This window comes from Heterocephalus glaber, unplaced genomic scaffold (assembly GCF_053883595.1).
Source record: "Heterocephalus glaber isolate CG9 unplaced genomic scaffold, H.glaber_assembly_v1.0 deba00001550, whole genome shotgun sequence".
Taxonomy (NCBI): domain Eukaryota; kingdom Metazoa; phylum Chordata; class Mammalia; order Rodentia; family Bathyergidae; genus Heterocephalus; species Heterocephalus glaber.
Window position 1 is genome coordinate 2,658,706 of NW_028258343.1, and position 17,223 is coordinate 2,675,928.

Sequence of the window (17,223 nt, forward strand, 5' to 3'; positions counted from 1 at the left end):
TTGCAGGTAATCAGCTTTTTGAGAAAATGGAGAAATCCACGTACATCCAATGGGCTTCATTGTTCATTTCTTCCCCTATATCACCCTGCTGTCCCCAGCTTCAGCCAACAGCTGTGTTCGAGATCATGCCCATTAACTTTCTTCTCCAATCTGAGTCTGTGCTGTAATCCTCAAAACAGAAGGCAGCCCTGTCCTGACACAGTAAAATGTGGAGCAGTACATATCCTTTAGTATTTCCTCTCTCTCTTTTTTTTTTTTTTTTTGGTACCAGGGATTGAACTCAAGTCCTTGCGCTTGCGCAGCAGGTGGTGAAATCACTGAGCTAAATCCCCGGCCCAGTATTTCCTCTCTTTTCCAATCTGAAATTTGTTCTTTTGCTCTTTTCTTTCCTTTCCCATTTTTCCTTTACCTTTTGCTACTGATTTTTTAAGAAACAGGAACTTCTAACCTGCAGTAACAATTCTTTTTTGTTTTTATTTTTCATGTTAAAACAAATTTTTATTCCTCACGCTCAAATGAAAGAAAAATGTAACACTACCTATGAAAATAAACACATGTAATATAATTCTTGCCTTCACTAATACTATCCAAGCAGACTCACCAGGAATACTTGCCATCTGACCTAGTGTCTGTTTGTTCACTGTCTCCTCACACTTCTATTCTACACAACTAGAATGCAAGCACTGAAGGGAAATAGCAACAATTCTATGAGACTATGAGATATATGATAGCATTTCTGCTTGTTCTTCCAACCCCAGCTTTACTGACATATAATTGTTTAAGACTATATATTTAAGGTGTACAACATAATTATTTGCTATATGCACACACTGTGGAATGATTACTACAATCAAGTTAATTAACACTTCCATCACCTCACATAGTTATCACTTTATGAGTGTGTGTGTTGAAAACACTTAAGATCTATTCTCTTAGCAAATTTTAATACATAGGGATTTAATACATAGTATTAACTATCTTCACCTTGCTGTACCTTAGATTCCCAAAACGTATTCATCTCATAATGCAAAGTTAGTGCCCTTTGACAACCCATCTCTCCATTTCTCTACCTATCTCTGCTTGTCTTTAAAAAAGCTTTATTCCACACAAAATTGTGTGATCCTGCTTTCTTTTGAATTCTTTAGAAAATATCAGAAACTGGAGGGGTAGTGGCGGGCACTTATGTATGTGTAATAAGGAACACATGTAGAAATTAAAAAATGAAGATTAGCTGTTCTACCAGATAACTGCAAGCACAGAGATTGACTAAGCCCTTAGTTGGAAAAAAAACACTATATTTACATTGCATTCTCATTATTTGTGAGAATTTTAAATTATTTTTTCTTGCTGGCTTTCAAATATTTTGTACCAGAAATATCATACAAAGTACATTTAACCATCGTAATTATCAACTCTTGGGGTTTGGCAGCATTTAATGTTTATCTAACGTAAAAATGCTACAAGCTTGGCTATTTCTATTTTAAGAGGCAAATGCTGAGAAGTAGACTTCACTTATGTATTAATTATAGCAACAGAAAAGTAAAAGCAGAGATTCATTTTTAAAAGGAATTTGGGGTTTTGAGGGGCTGAAAAATTTAAAAGCTATAAACACAGAGATCTACACGATCTACATAATTCAAAGATCCCTTTCATTCAGTTACGAGCTGCTGCAAATTGGTTTTGCTCTGTTGGTAGTTGTATTTGTTCACATCCAAACTGCTTTAAATCCTAAAGTCAACCTAGCGTACTGCAGCATATCATTTTCTCTCGCCCTCTTCTTCATCTCCATTCAGGATTTTTCATTTCCTTTGTGTTCAAGAAGTAAGCATAATTTTGGGAAGCATTTATTTTCAACATTTACAATGTCATGTAGCACAGTTTACTTCTCGATTGCTACCTATTCTCTTTTCTTCTCCTGTAGGTAGGTTTCCAGAGGACACGATCTTTATGATGTTGGAAAGAGATGTCGTTCCCTTTTTAGTCCCAATTTTATAGTACCTTGGACAGTGACACAAACTGTGGTGCTCGGTGTCTAAGAGAAACCCAATTCAGTTAAAAATGGACTCTCTACACAGTTGTTTTCTTTAGGATACGAAGTGAAACACACTTGGGTACTTATCAAAATGCATATGTATGGTTTCCGCCGCCTGCTGTGCAAGCGCAAGGACCCGAGTTTGATCCCCGATACCAAAAAAAAGCACATGTAGACTTCCCTGCAATCTTTCCTACAGACCAAATTGCAGAAAACAATTTCCCTCTACGTTTCTCAGTATTAGCCAATACTAAACTATTACCAAATGAATAAGTGATACTATTATTTTATATATTGATACTATGCCTGTAATCAAGCCTTCCACTATTCTTCCTACCCTCTTGGTATGCATACCATCAGCTATAGCCAGTTTTCCTATGGCATCTGTGAGACTCAAGCTGGCTTAGGGATAAATGCACGGACGTTATTAATAGTGTTTATGCGGGAAGCAAAAGTCCTTACTAACATTTTGGCAACGTCAAGTTGTCCAATCTAGATCAATGAGGCTAAAACTGCTAGAGCCAACTGCTTCTTTCTAGTACCACCTCCTCCTTTGGGGGGTGGGGGGTGGGGTGGAGAATGTCTGATAAAATGCTATCTCTGCAAGCATTTTTTTTTTTTTTTTTTTTTTTTTGATGCCGGGGATCGAACTTGGGTCCTTGCGCTTGCGCAGCAGGCGGCGAAACCACTGAGCTAAATCCCCGCCCCTGTAAGCATTTTTTTTGTACCGGGGATCAAACTCGGGTCTTTGCACTTGCGCAGCAGGCGGCGAAACCACTGAACTAAATCCCCAGCCCTCTGCAAGCATTTTTAATGACTTCTAAAAGGTGCAAATGTCCACTTCCACATGGGAAACTTACAACCAGATGTTTCTGAGCTCTCCACCTTTTGTTGTTGATTCCTGCAAGTTAATTGAAATGTATTTCAGAGGGGATTTTGCTGATAGAGAGGATTAATGGGAGAGCCTGACAGCTGGAGTCCTGTGTTGGATCAGAAATTAAAATAAGGAACTTGACCTAGTCTCAAAAGGGCCATTTGTTAATTTTAATTTCCTCAAACCAAAACCAGGTATTCACCTTCAGAACATGGGGCTAAAATACCTAGGTCAGTGACAGGGAAGCTTTTAGCACCTTTAATAACAAACAGCCGGCTGCAGGACATATACCATAGGTTTGCCACCACTGACTAGGTTACTGCCAGGAACTACAATACATGAGACACTCTTACACGAATTGCACAAAACATCTTACATTTTTTGGAAAAAGGAAAAGGGTCTCACTAAGTTCCCCAAACTGGCTTTGAACTCTGTATCTTCCTACTTCAGCCTCACGAGTAGACGGGATTATAGATGTAAACTACCTTTACATCTTTGATTTAAAAAACAAAAACTCATAATTTGGTGTTTCCTATTTTGTTTATCTCAGGCTATGACCATTCAGGCTTTCATTAGTAGCCCTAGATATGTATTATACATTCTCAGCAAGCAGCAGAAGTAATGGCACCAGAAGTTGAGAAACGGAAAGAAGTAAAAATGTCAACTCTAATATACCCAAAAGTATAAATTCTTATAACCTAATTTACATGCAGCCTATTTGACATATTGGGCACAGAGCTTGGGCTTAAACTCGCATCACCACTTCGTTTCTAGCATCAGCCTACAAATTGGCTTCACCACTGTTAGACTTTTTCATCATCTATCTACAGCCAGTTGGATTAGTCACCCTAACAAACAAAGCAGCTCAAGTAGCTCACCATTCCCCAGCTCAAACCATGTCTCCAAAGTGCTTACAAAGCAAGGCCACTGCAAAGTGTTTCCACCTACTTCTTGCATATCACTGTATTTCTACCCATTGCCTCAATACCCTGTGTTCTATATAACAGATGCATCTGCTGTTGCTTTATCCTGCCTCATGATTTCCCCCACTCTTCTTTCCACCTGGGAGTTTCTTTCAGTTTTGTTGTTGTTGTTGAACTTTCCAAATATTCAAGAGCCAAGGCAAATGCCCTCACCCTCCATGAAGTCCAGCTTGATTCTCCCAAACAGAAGAATCTATCTCGTGCCCTCTTTCTCTAAGCCCTGAAACACACTGACTGACCTGCTGTAGCATCATCAGCACAGGACGGGAGGGCTATCAGACTATTGTCCAGCCTGTGTATAACTGAACCTCAAGAGACACCCCAAATTCCAACAGCCTATCTTCTAGTACATAGGTCAATTTCCAGCAGTATGGAGGCATGTATTTCAAAACATTATAAATTAGATGAGTAATAAATATTAAGTGTAGAAAATAGAAAACATAAATAGGCTGCCATCAAAAAATTCTGACATAACTGCTGTAAATATTTTAGTAGCTGTTCTTGTAGATGTTCACAAAGTGTGTGTGTGTCTATGTATGTATGTATGGATGTGTAATATAAATAGTAGAATCTTCCTGTGAGTAGTATTTTGGAATATATTTGATATCTGGACATCTATGTAACAAGTATGTTTCTAAAACACTTTTACTAATAGCTTCACAATACTGACTTATAAGGAACACCTTAACTTACGTAGGAGATTTCCAAATTTTAAGTTGTTTCTAATTCTTCAATGTTACAAACAAGGCTACCTGTTGAACTTGTACAAACCTTATAAAATGTCTGAATGATAAATCCCACAAAAGAAATTGCTAGGTCTTTTGTTAGAAACAAAGGCTTTTGGGCCAGGGACTTCGCTCAGTGGTTTCGCCGCCTGCTGCGCAAGCACAAGCACCCGAGTTCGATCCCCAGTACCAAAAAAAAAAAAAAAAAGAAGAAAAGAAAAGAAAAAGAAACAAAGGGTTTTAATATATTTTGCAAAAGAGAGCCCTTTTGCTGCACCCTGATAGTGGTAGTTTATTCACCAGTTCCTGGTATTTACCAAAAGCCTGGTGTATGCTAGGAACTGTTCTCCAAGACTCTCACATCCAGGGAATATAACATATGAATGGTGAGAGTTACAAGGAAAACAGTGCAACACTGGGGTAGGGAGGGAGTCAGGGACAGCCTCTCTGAGGGAGCAGCCAGGCAGGTTAGGGAGGATCCAGTCATCCCAAAAGCCAGGGAAGAGTGTGTGAGGCAGAGGGATAGTATTAGCAAAGACCCCGAGGCCAGAGCGAGCACTGAAGATTAAAAGGAAAGTCAACCAGGTTAAAATGTGGTGAGAAAGAAGAAACTCTGGAAAGTGTGGCTTAGAGTAAGGATTTCATACCAAAATCTAAAGGACACTACTGAAAAGCGAAAAGATTCAAGCAGAATGTGACCTATAATTAGAAAAGGTCACTGTGGCCACTGTATAGATTGCCTGGAGGTCGCGGTAGACATGAACAGGGCAAGTGTAGAGTGGTGAGATCACTTCAGCCACTACTGTGTGATCTGGGAGAGCAGGCATGGTATGGCCAGACAAGTGGGGTGGGCTTGAGTGGCTGGTGTGACATTGTAGAGGTGGTGCCTGTGAATCGAGTGCATACAGAGGTAATAGACACATACAGCACCTTGGCAGTGGGCTGAACACTGAGACAGAGCAGGCTGAGCATCAAACAAGTTTGAGGATAAGAATCAAGAAGGAGGGTTGGGGATTTAACTCAGTGGTTCCGTCGCCTGCCTTGCAAGCACAAGGTCCCGAGTTCGATCCTTGGTACCAAAAAAAAAAAAAAAGAATCAAGAAGGAAAAGAAGATGTACCAAAAAGATAAAATTTGTGACAATGTGTTAAGCAGAGACACAAGTGCATTTTTAAGTTACAGTTTAACTATAATCATTCTGCAACTTCTCAGCTTTTCTGTAGGTCTGACATTATGTGAAAAACCATTAAAAAAGAAAAAAGATTTAAACCATGGCTATCAAGTCCTTATTCATGACTGATTCTAAAAAAAATAAACACAACTCTTCACTTCTTTATATGCACAAGAACATTAATTAAAATGGAAAAAGAATTGAGTGTAAAATACACATTACAAATGAAAAAGTTTTCTAAAAATAAACCAGAACATTTTCTTCAAGGCAAAAGATGGAAATGGAAAGAAGCCTTCATTTCTACTCCTCTCCATCCAATTACAACTGCCTTGCTATGAACTTCAGAGGAAAAAGAAAATCTACTGTATTCCTTTCCACAGTGGCTCACCTTCAGATATTTTCGAAAGAAAATTAGATTTGACATGATGGAAAAGAAACTTTCAGTTACCAAATTTTATTTGTGTGTTTGTTTGTTTATTGTGGTGCTGGGGATTGAACCAGGGTCTCTGCATTCTAGGTAAGCTCTACCATGAGCTATTTCCCCAATCCAGCTGGCTAATTGTAAGCTGTCCAAAAATAAATACAAAAACTGAGCAAAGCAGAGTTTGAGGGTGAAGCTCACTGGCCCAAAGAACAGTTTGAGGGTGGCAAAGGGGAATAAAATCTGTCCTACTGGAGAGCAGATGAGCTAGGGGGACTTCAGGGAGCAATTCTCTACACCAAGGATCAACTGACAGGAGATTCTTGTCTCGAATTCAGCCCAGAAAGATGGATGTGTAGTAAGGTTAGAACTGCCCACCAGGCATCAGCATGGACCTCACATTGAGTAGCTCCAGACAAATTAAAAATGGGTACTGCTCTTCAACATTAAAACAAAGAGAAATGTATTTCATACTTTGTATCATAAAGTAAAATGAAATCTAATGGGATATTCTTTTATTAAAGAGTAAAATATAATAATCTTGAATTACAGAGTAAAGGCTACTTATTTGGACCACAGTACAATTTACCTTATTAAGAATGCCAGTGCCAGATATGAGGGCGATCTGGCTGTGACATCTGTCACACCATTGATCACCAGAGTTAATTTGGCTGATCTGGCTGGCCAGGCGGGTGTCCTCTTCCTCCCTCACTGCTCCATGGGCGTCCCTCCCGAAGCTGTACTCTTAGTCGAAGAGGACGACCTCCCCTGACAGAGGGGGACCATTGCCTTGGTTAGGATATACGAGCAGCTGCGCTCTTCTGCTAGACCCTCCAAACAAGCTCTCAAGAATGCTAGTGCCATTGGTAATTGAAGAAAATACCATCTTTCTCCATTTCCTTCTCTTTCCCAAAACAGTAATTCCAGGATGTGGCTACTTAATGCCTTCTTTACCACCTCAATTATTACACATTTAGACAGTGGGTGGAATTCATCATCTTTCCTTACCAATACTTGGTACATACAAAAAAATGTGGGGTTGAAAAGGCATTTTCTTAATATTCCAGGTTATGTTTTGTGTACATATGTGTATGAATAGATATTAATATATCTATAAATACTGCAAAATAAAAGAAATCTAAATATGATCAGTGGTTCTTGAATTGCAAATCATAATACTGAGATTCTTAGTCACTTATCCAAAAGGGTTTCCTGAGAGTGTGCTGAGTCATTCTTCCCAAAAGGGGATATTAAATGCATTTGGAAAATGGTAAAGACTATGTTTACTCTTTTGAGGAATAGAGCACAAATAATTATATTGCATGTTTTGAGGAACTCTCTTTTGTGTGTGTTCTGGGATTGAACCCAGGACTTTATGCATACTACACAAGAGCTCTACCACTGAGTGACCTCCTTGGCACTAGAATGCTTAAAACAAGTAATTTACTAATTTCTCTCTCTCTCTCTCTCTCTCTCTCTCTCTCTCTCTCATTTACTGATTTACTATTATGGGAGTAATTATAGGATACACTTTGCCAACGTCATAACGCTATGCTTGTAAGTTATATTACTGCAAGATTCTCTTTAAAGAACACTTATAAAACATGGATTATTTATTTACTTATTTATTTATCTGAGACAGGTTCTTACTTAATTCAGGCCAGCCTTGGACTCTTGGACTATGTAGCCCAGACTGGCCTCCAATTTGTGGAGATTGTGGAGATCCTCCTGCCTGTGCTGGGATTACAGGCTTGCACCATTAGGCCCGGCTATGATATGGTTTTAATATAACATTTCCCATAACATGAACATAATATAGCAGTAAGTTCTCTTTGTAAGCCAAATATACTGGGATAAGCCACACATTGATTGGAAGTTTAGGGGAAATAAAATTTAGGGGGTCATCAGATTGCTTTAGCAGACGGTAACTAAATTTGATGACTTAATGATCAATTCCACTTAAGTTTTTTATGCTTAAATATAAATCCATAATGCACTTTCACAGATGGCAAAAATAGATACTGAACTCCATTAGTAGGCTCCCTAAGTCTGATGTGGATGAACATTGTTTTCCCTCTTCCTAGAACTTTGAGAAATGTCGAGTACATCTAATGGACCAGTTAAAGTGATAAACCATCATAGCCTGCTCACTGCTGTGTCAAAGAGTTGCAAGAACAAGTATGACTGACTGCAAATGTAAAGGTCTCTCTAAATCCTGGGTGTAGGAAAAAGAGGAGCAGCTATCTGTCCATTAAATCCAATAGAAAGTCATCAAAAGAACGCAAAAACCTAGCAAATATTCATCTGCATAAAAGTGGTGTGTGTGGTGGGGGTTGGAAATATGTTCAAATCCTTGGCAAAGAACTGCACTGCACTGTATTATGAGACAAGCACGGGCACAGACATCAGATGGCTTCCCCAGAATGAGGCAGATGACTGCCTGTGTGCACTGAAGCCTCCCTGGAAAGATGGGGCTGCCCTGACTGCTGAAGTGTCTGTCCTTCACAGTCCTCCAAGTCCCTAAATCATTCAAGTCTACCTATTCTGCTTTTTTTTCAAATTAAATCCTCTGTACATAATTTCACTAATAGCAGCCATACGGGAAGCATCTGTAGCTTTTCTCAATTCTAATTTTCATAGGAAGAAGAAACAGGGACAAAAATAGCCCCGCAGATGGGGAGCGCCGGGCTGCAGGCTGACCTAGTTAGACTGAGCAGGCTGAGTGCTTCTGAGCTGGCTTAGTCCTGCCCTGGCTTCCTGGCAGTGCTGGTGGCCGTGCCCAGAGCTCAGGCTTTAGGGTTCACCAGGTCTTATGAGTTTACCATTTACAGGTCATTTGGCTGTTTGAAAGCATTTTAGTGTGGATCTGTGAGAGCCATTCCCAGATCAACACATATAACAAAAAGTTAAACAAATGACAAAAATCTGTAACAATATTAAATGGCTAATGCTAAATGGAAAAGCATCTATTACACATGTGAATAGAAAAGGAAGTTTTTATTTGTAAAAAGAAAAAGATATATACATGCCAATAGAAAATGTCAGAAGAGGGCCAGGGATTTAGCTCAGCAGCACTGCGCCTGCCTTGCAAGGGCAAGGTTCTTGAGTTCAATCCCCGGTACCAAAAAAAAAAGGAAAATGTCAGAAGGGGCTGGGGTGTAGCTCAGTGCCTAGCATGTGTGAGGCCTTAGGACTAGATGAAAATTTAAAAAGTCAGAAGAAATAAACATGTAATTCATGCAAAAAAGGAAAATGGTAGCAAGCACATGTAAAGGTTTAACATTACCAGTAATCAAAGAAACGCAATTCTTTGCCTATGAAATTTCAAATAAGAGGCTATCCATCCTAACTATCTCAGAAGAATGTCTCAAAAATGCTTCTGGTGCTGTGGAAAGAAAACGGGTTACAAACACCTATGGCAGGGACGAAGAACCTTTTAAAGTTTGCCCAACTGCAACCCCAAACCCACTTCTTTCTCACCAAGTGCCAACACTGCAATTAAACCTGAATACTGAGGTTTTAGTTTAGAAAAACAACTGTCATCCAATGCTTGGCTGCTGGGGTGACTTGGCTTGCATGCCAACAGAGAGGGCTCTGCATGCCCACTGCAGCACATGTGTCACAGGTTTGCCACCACTGCTATGTCATGGAATGCCAACTTTGTTGGCACATCTTCATAAAAGCCAGAATGATATATACCAAAATGTTAATGTAGCTATGTATAGATGGTGGGATTATAGATGATTTTAAAACAAATTTAACCCTTTCCTATATTTTCTAAACAAACTGATATTTATGACTTTTTTCATTAGAAAAATACATGTTAAATCTTCAAATATTTAGGCAGTAATAAGAGAACTATCTGGAGACTTTCTGATTACAATTTTCTGTGCTCTGGTTGTTAGTGATGACAGAAAGGATGCTTTGAGTTGGACCGCAAAGGTCTCCCTCCAAACACTACCAAAAAGAGGAACCCTATGTCAAACAGTCAGCTTACACTTCACTTTCGCATTATGTTCATATTCAGCCAATTATAACATTTTATGAAAGGTGTAAATGTCTGTATGATTTCATTTTCAAAAATCATGTTTTATAGTTTTAAATAGCTTCTAGATAATATTCCTGTATAAGTTTTTCCAGTTTTGGGAAAAAACATATGCTAAATATTAACTTCTCTCACATTTTTATTCTACAGTTTGAAAATAATATTGACTTTTTGGGCAATCTTTTTAGAAATTTCTTTCCTTTTTAAAAATATCAAATGTAGCAAAAGCAAACCATATGTTTCTACATATAAGTCATTTTATAAAGAGGGAGTGCTCCGAGAAAAAAATGATTGGCCCGGGGATATAGCTCAGTGGTGCTGCACCTGCCTGGCAAGCACCAGGTCCTGAGTTTGATTCCTGGTACCAGGAAAAAAAGAAAAGAAAAGAAAATGATCACTGACACAAAACTTTCCTTTTGTTATTAAAATATAAAATATTACACAATAGAAAACATAAGCAAGACATAGGTAGGAATTTAAAAAATTATCATGGTGCTGGGGATCACATTTAGGGCCTCATGAATACTAGGCCAGGGCTCCTCACCAACCCAGAAATTTAAAATTTTATGCATAGTTTCCTTCAATCCCCACATAGACCATGCTTACCTTCACACCTCTCTTTTTGCAATTTTGTTTTCTAATTTCTGATTTTAATAAGAGAAGACAAACTGTAGTAGTTTCCAAATTATGGCCTTATCTCTATCTTCCCAGGATAAAATATTTGTATTTTTTAAAAATAAAATTTCAAATTCATCCCACCATGTCGCAGGGGAGATCAGTGTGTGCTGTACTGACAGGTAAGGAATTGCATACATTCACTCTTAACCTGAGAGGCAACTCAGCATCTTCAACTAGAAGGTTGTGTTTCCACCAGGCGCTGTGGTGCATGCTTGTAATTCTAGCAAATCCAGAGGCTGAGGCAGGAGAATCACAAATTTGAGGCCAGCCTGGGCAATTTAGTGAGACCCTGTCTCAAAATTAAAAAATAATAATAAAAGAAAGAGCTGGGGAGGTAGTTCAGTGGTAGAGCACTTTGAGGCCCTGAGTTCAATCCTTAGTGCTGCAGGAAAAAAACCTTTTTTTTAGTATTAACTAGCAAATACCTAATTAGTATGTCATTTTATCCCTAATATTAGTGATTTCTTTTTTCTTTTCCACTCCTGCCTAAGACTATAGCCTTAGATTACCTCATTGTACATGGCAATCTCCTGTCTTCTACGAAGGAGAATGTGCATGCTTCCGAGTGACCAATTTAAAAGCTGCCAACAGGTGGAAAGGCTAGGACAGGCTAGGGCTGGGGAAGGGAAGCTGCTCAGCAGAGCTTCTGGTGCACCTTGTGGGTCTGAGTATAAAAACATGAGCGATGGGTCTGGTATGAGGAAGGGAGAATTTACCTGGAGAAGCCAGATACAAAAGACATAAAGAACTCAAAAATTCTTAAAAGAGCTTGGATATCAAGAGAAAGAGAAGCTGATCTGTGATTAAAGAAATGACAGTATTTTTCCAAACTTAGGAATTTCATTTCAGAATAACATGATTTAAAACTATATAAATGTTGCCGTCAACTACAGTGTTACACTTTTAACTACAAGCCAAATAAGATGCAGTTCTCTCTGTCAATTTTCTAATTTGAAGACTCTAAACCTATTTCTCATTATATGGTTGTGAAAACCTAGTCACAGTTGCCAAGACAACAAAGCCCTTTACAAGAATGAAAACAGTGAGCTCATGACACCACACTTGGGGAAGCATCAATTATGCTCAGATTTACAAGGCCCTCTTGACTTGGGGAGGGCCAAAGAAGATGTCCAATTCCACTTTCAAATATATTTGTCCTCACAAACGGCCACAAGACAACCTCATGAGCTGATAGTAAAAATCATTCTGTGTCTACATGGAAAACATAAAGAAAAATACACTAACCATTAATTTTTACACAATCACATGCTGTGATTATTAATCCTAAACTATTAGGTTTTGCTTCCGAAATAGAAGTAGCACAGGCAACCTAAATAGCCACAATGTGATGGCAGAACAACCCACTTAAAGTCATCAGGAAGGTTTTCTTATATAGTTAGAGAAAACTCAGATAATGTAATTTAGTTGTGTGAAATAAGATATCCAAGGAAAAGCTACTTTATTCTTATAAGAGCTAAGGATCCATTATCCAAAATGCTTTGAACCAAATGTTTCAGATGGAGTTTTTTTGGGGGGTGGGGTGGGGATATTTGCATATACATGGTATTTCTTCAGGATGAAGAAGTCTAAATACAGATTTTATTTATGTTTCAGATACACCTTATACACATTGCCTGACAGTAATTTTATACAGCACATTATTGCTCCTGTGTTTTGACTGTGATCCATCACAGGTCAGATGTGGAATTCTATACTTGTGGCATCATAGTCACTGAAAGAGTTTCAGAGACAGTGGGCCAGATGTAGTAGTACATGCCTGTAATTCCAGGTACTAAGGAGGCTGAGGCAGGTGGATCACAGGTTAAGGCCAACTTGGGTAACTTAGAAAGACTCTATCTCAAAATTAAAAAATAGAAAAGGGCTGGGAGTGTAGCTTAGTGGTAGGGTACCCCTGGGTCTGATCCTAAGTACCACCCCAAATTTCACATTGTTGATTATGATGGATTTTGAGTTTTTAGATAAAGGATGCTCAACTTACATCTTGTTTTAACAATACAAGGGTGCTATTGATGTCAATAAGATACAATATGATCTTATTCATTAAACTTAACCTCTGTACACTGCAAGAGGCAAACTCAGCCAATCATAAGGAAAGTGGAAAGCTGGTTATCATGCTCTCACATTATTTTCACATTTTATCACCCTCGTTTTGGACATTTGGAACCCTCTTTTGCCAATCATTCTTCAGACCACCAAAGGATCTGGTGAGAGTTACTTTTCTCCACCCCTAATAAATGAGTTGATCACAACTCAATATTACCAAGCATGCCATGGATTATTGTTTTCAGATATTTATATTTTACTTCCCTAATAGTAAAGCAGAAACAAAATCTCCCAGTACCTGGTTTAAGACATCAGGAAACAGCATCATCTTTCAGGGTATGAGTCTTAATGCACCCTTTTGGGATGGGGAAGCAGAAACTTATCTATGTGATTCATTCTCTGCCCAGATACTACTTCTCCTACTTGGAGTCATTTTATTTTATTATTTTCTAGATGGAGTCTCTCTATATTGCCTAGGCTGACCTGAAACTTGCAATCCCCCTGCCTCAGCCTCGCAGGTAGCCGGGATAACCAGTGTGTGCGACCACACCTGGCTTGCCTGTGTTACTTGGAGTACTCAAAGGCATATTCCTAGCAGCACTGCTTCTGTGGGCCTGGAGTGACTCTGTCCCACTTTAGGTCTGCCTGGCAGACTTTGACTTGTAGACCCTCCTTCTCCATGTGTCCATCCCCTTTCCCTTCTTCCCATGACCACTGTTTTTAGATGCAATTTTATGCTGCAAAAAACTTGTGGCATTACTGTAGTTAGGACTGTGATGCTTTTTGTATTTGAACTCTTTTCTGAAACCCTCAAATCTATCTCTACCTTCTTGTGTCATTTTGGTCATTAATGTTTCCAAAAGTGAAAGGTGTTAACTGTACAAATTCTCAAGACTATTGGGCTTCTTCTTAACAGGTAGTATTTTAAAATAAAAAGCTTTAAAAATTATATGAGTCTAAAACTTGAACAGATTTCCTTCACTGTACTTTATGCTGAGCAGAACAACATGAAGTTGCATGTTAGGTCCGAAATAGTTAAATAGGGCAATTTCATATAGTTCAATCTCATACTTGACCCAATTTATGCCAATGATTTCAAGTGCCAGGAGGAGCTGTTTGTGCAAAGACAGACGATGACCAGCAAGCCTCTTGTTCCCAAGGACAAAGCTGTTGATGACTGGTGACCTAGATTTCTCACCCCACGGTGCCTGAACCCAGTCTATTAAATGGCATCACCCAGTTGACCATGATGACTACTTCATCCAGTGGGCAGCCATTACTCACAAACAGCCCGGATGAAGGGAAACAACCCAGCCAGCAAACTGTGTTTGTGGGTGTAAGGTTAGAAGCACCAGTGAGTAAGAAACAAAGCTACAGAATAAAACAGAGTAAAAGTAGAGCTCTCATATTTCTCTCTTCTTTACAAAATCAATTTTATGATGTGAGTATAATATTTAAGTTTTTTGTATTGACTGAATGAAAATACTAGATTTAAATATTGAGATGGGCTCCAAAGCAATTACATTAAAAGGAATTTTCTGTAATCTTCCTCACATGACTGACTCTCTGGCTCTGTTTGGCTTCAGATTCTGATCTGAAGGAAGGACATTATTAAGGGAGAAATAGCAGAATAAATAAGCTAGAAATGCATTCATTGGACATGGCACATATTTACCCAGAGCTTCTATATAATTAATAATCTGTATTCTCAATGTTTAACTAAGTTGCTAGGAAAATTCAGCAGGGTGTGGGGTGGGTAGAGGGTGTAGACATTCTCTGTTCTGCTCCCCTGCCCACGGAGTTATATTCCAACAAGATAGTTAGGACAAGTAAGCACACAGCTATCGTGCAAGACGCCATGGAATAGATATACTACAGGCACCAAATGTAACATATGCAATCACTTGCTTTACAGTCTCTGGATCTAGTAATACAAAACATAGTATCTCTGTGTCAAGAATTGTACCTGGTCCCTGCCCTCCTCTGTGGTTGTACTCCCCATAAATCTAGGAATGGCATTAGAGTCTAACAACCTACAGCATTCTGCAATATAAGTTGAAACCCTGCTCTAGTACCATGAGGCTATTATTTCACCTTTGAGCTTCAGATTACACATTTATAGAATGGGGATGGTACAAGCCACCCATGTCTCAGGTTATAAGTAATTAAGATCTTAAGAGTTCTTAATACCTTACCATTGTTATTTGTAAGATATAAAAACCACTTCTCTTTTCTAGAGGCTGAAATCCATAAAATGAGCTAGCCTAGCTTAGCATAACAGGAAATCAATAGTCACTGCACTGAGTTAGTAAAATGAAGCCTGCTGTGGGAGGTGCCTTCAGACTGGGGCCTTTCGAAGAGACAGTGACTTGTGAAACACCTGGATCTGCCACCACAAAGTCTGCAGCCACAGGATGTTATATGCAGCAGTAAGAATCCTGATAAATTTAGTAACAGATTTGATGGCAGCTGTAATATTGAGTCTTCCATGTATTGTAAAAATGAATTGATGTGCTCAAGTTATTTCAACAGATACATTTTACTTGTATTGTCTATGGGATGAGATACATGGTTTTTCTGGGAAGAGATCTCCAGCTTAGCAAGGTAGGTGTATTTGCACAGAAAACCCATTGTTAAATAATACTATTTGTAATAACAATGTGAATGAACTTAATGCCACTGAATCACACACTTAAAAATGTTTAAGATGGGGCCGGGGATTTAGCTCAGTGGTTTTGCCGCCTGCTGCGCAAGCACAAGGACCTGAGTTCGATAGCCGGTACCAAAAAAAAATAATAATGTTTAAGTTGAGTGGCCCCACGTGTGTTGGGCTGGAGAGCGGGCGTGAGAGCCGCCGCTCGGGGCTGTGAGCCTGTGCGGTCTGCAATGCGGAGGTCCCCTGTGGCCTCCAGGACGTCACCAAGCCTAAAGCACCAAAGGGAAAAAGCACAGAAAAAAATCATCCACCCATATAGTAGAAAAGCTGCTCAAATTACAAGAGAGGCCCACAAACAAGACAAGAAGGAAAAATTGAAGAATGAAAAGGCTTTACGTCTCAACCTTATTGGTGAAAAACTGCAGTGGTTTCAAAATGAGCTGGATGCCCCCCAAAATGAGATATTCAAAGAAAAACGCTTGTGAATTAATTGAAAGGTATTTAAATCGATTCAGCAGTGAGCTGGAGCAGATTGAGTTACACAACAGCATCAAGGACAGGCAGGGAAGGCGCCATCAAGCCTGGGAGACGGTCATCAAGCAGACGATGGAGCGTGAACGACAGCAATACGAAGGCTAAGACCTTGAGACTCCAGACATTTTACATGCAAGAAGTCTGAAAACCTTTAGGGAATGGGATTTGGATCTGAAGAAATTGCCAAACATTAAAATGAGAAAACTTTGTGTGAATGATGCAGTTGCTAAGAAGCACAAGAAGAAAACTCAGAATTTAACTATAGACAAAGATTTAAGGCAACTGGAACTAAAAGGCGAATCAAGTGACTCAGATAAAGAAATGACTCTTGTGGCCTAATTGTCCTTACTTGAGTTGAAAATAAGTAATATGAGAACTTTAAGTCACACTCATTACTCATGAGAAATAATTATCTAGTATTTGCTGTTTAACTCATTCTCTCTCATAATGTGAATCACATTTGCAGTTTCAAATATGGTATTGTAATTTTTATTTAAAACTGAAAGTTGTGTTTCATTTATATTAAGTTGCTAAAATAGAAGATATATTCTGTTTTTCATTACTATAACAAAATACCCGAGGCTGGATAACTTATAAAGAAAAGAAGTTTATTTAGCTCATGGTTTTGGAGGCTGAATGTCTTGAGAGCACAGTGCTGGCTCTGGTGAGGCCTCCTCTTGCTGGTACACCTCATGGTGCATTTATCACAGTGGTGGGAGGGCACAAGAGAGGAAAAGATCACATGGCAAGACAGGAAGCCAGAAAATGGAAGGGTCCCATAATGACATCCCACCAGGCCCTGTCTCTTAAAGGCCCGAGAGAATTAAGTGATTTCAGGTGAGCTCCATTTGATTATTATATTATTTTCTGCTTTCTCACTGTGAAAAGTGATAGGTTTTATTCAGACCTAAAGTTAGAGAACTAATGATTATAATTGTTATTTCTGAGACACATTACTTAAATTAATATATTAAACATATTTCAAGTACCATGACAAACATGGATATTCTAGAATTTTGCTCTTCAAATAATTTACTAAAT

The 17,223-nt window shown here is 38.9% G+C and overlaps 1 protein-coding gene and 1 pseudogene across 9 annotated transcripts in view; one reads left to right on the top strand and one right to left on the bottom strand.

The window, feature by feature from the left end:
* The window catches only part of Map7 (microtubule associated protein 7), a 165,174-nt gene that overhangs the window by 99,899 nt on the left and 48,052 nt on the right, over positions 1-17,223 (bottom strand). The window lies entirely within an intron of this gene.
* Positions 15,755-16,655, top strand: LOC110347051 (translation machinery-associated protein 16 pseudogene; annotated as a pseudogene).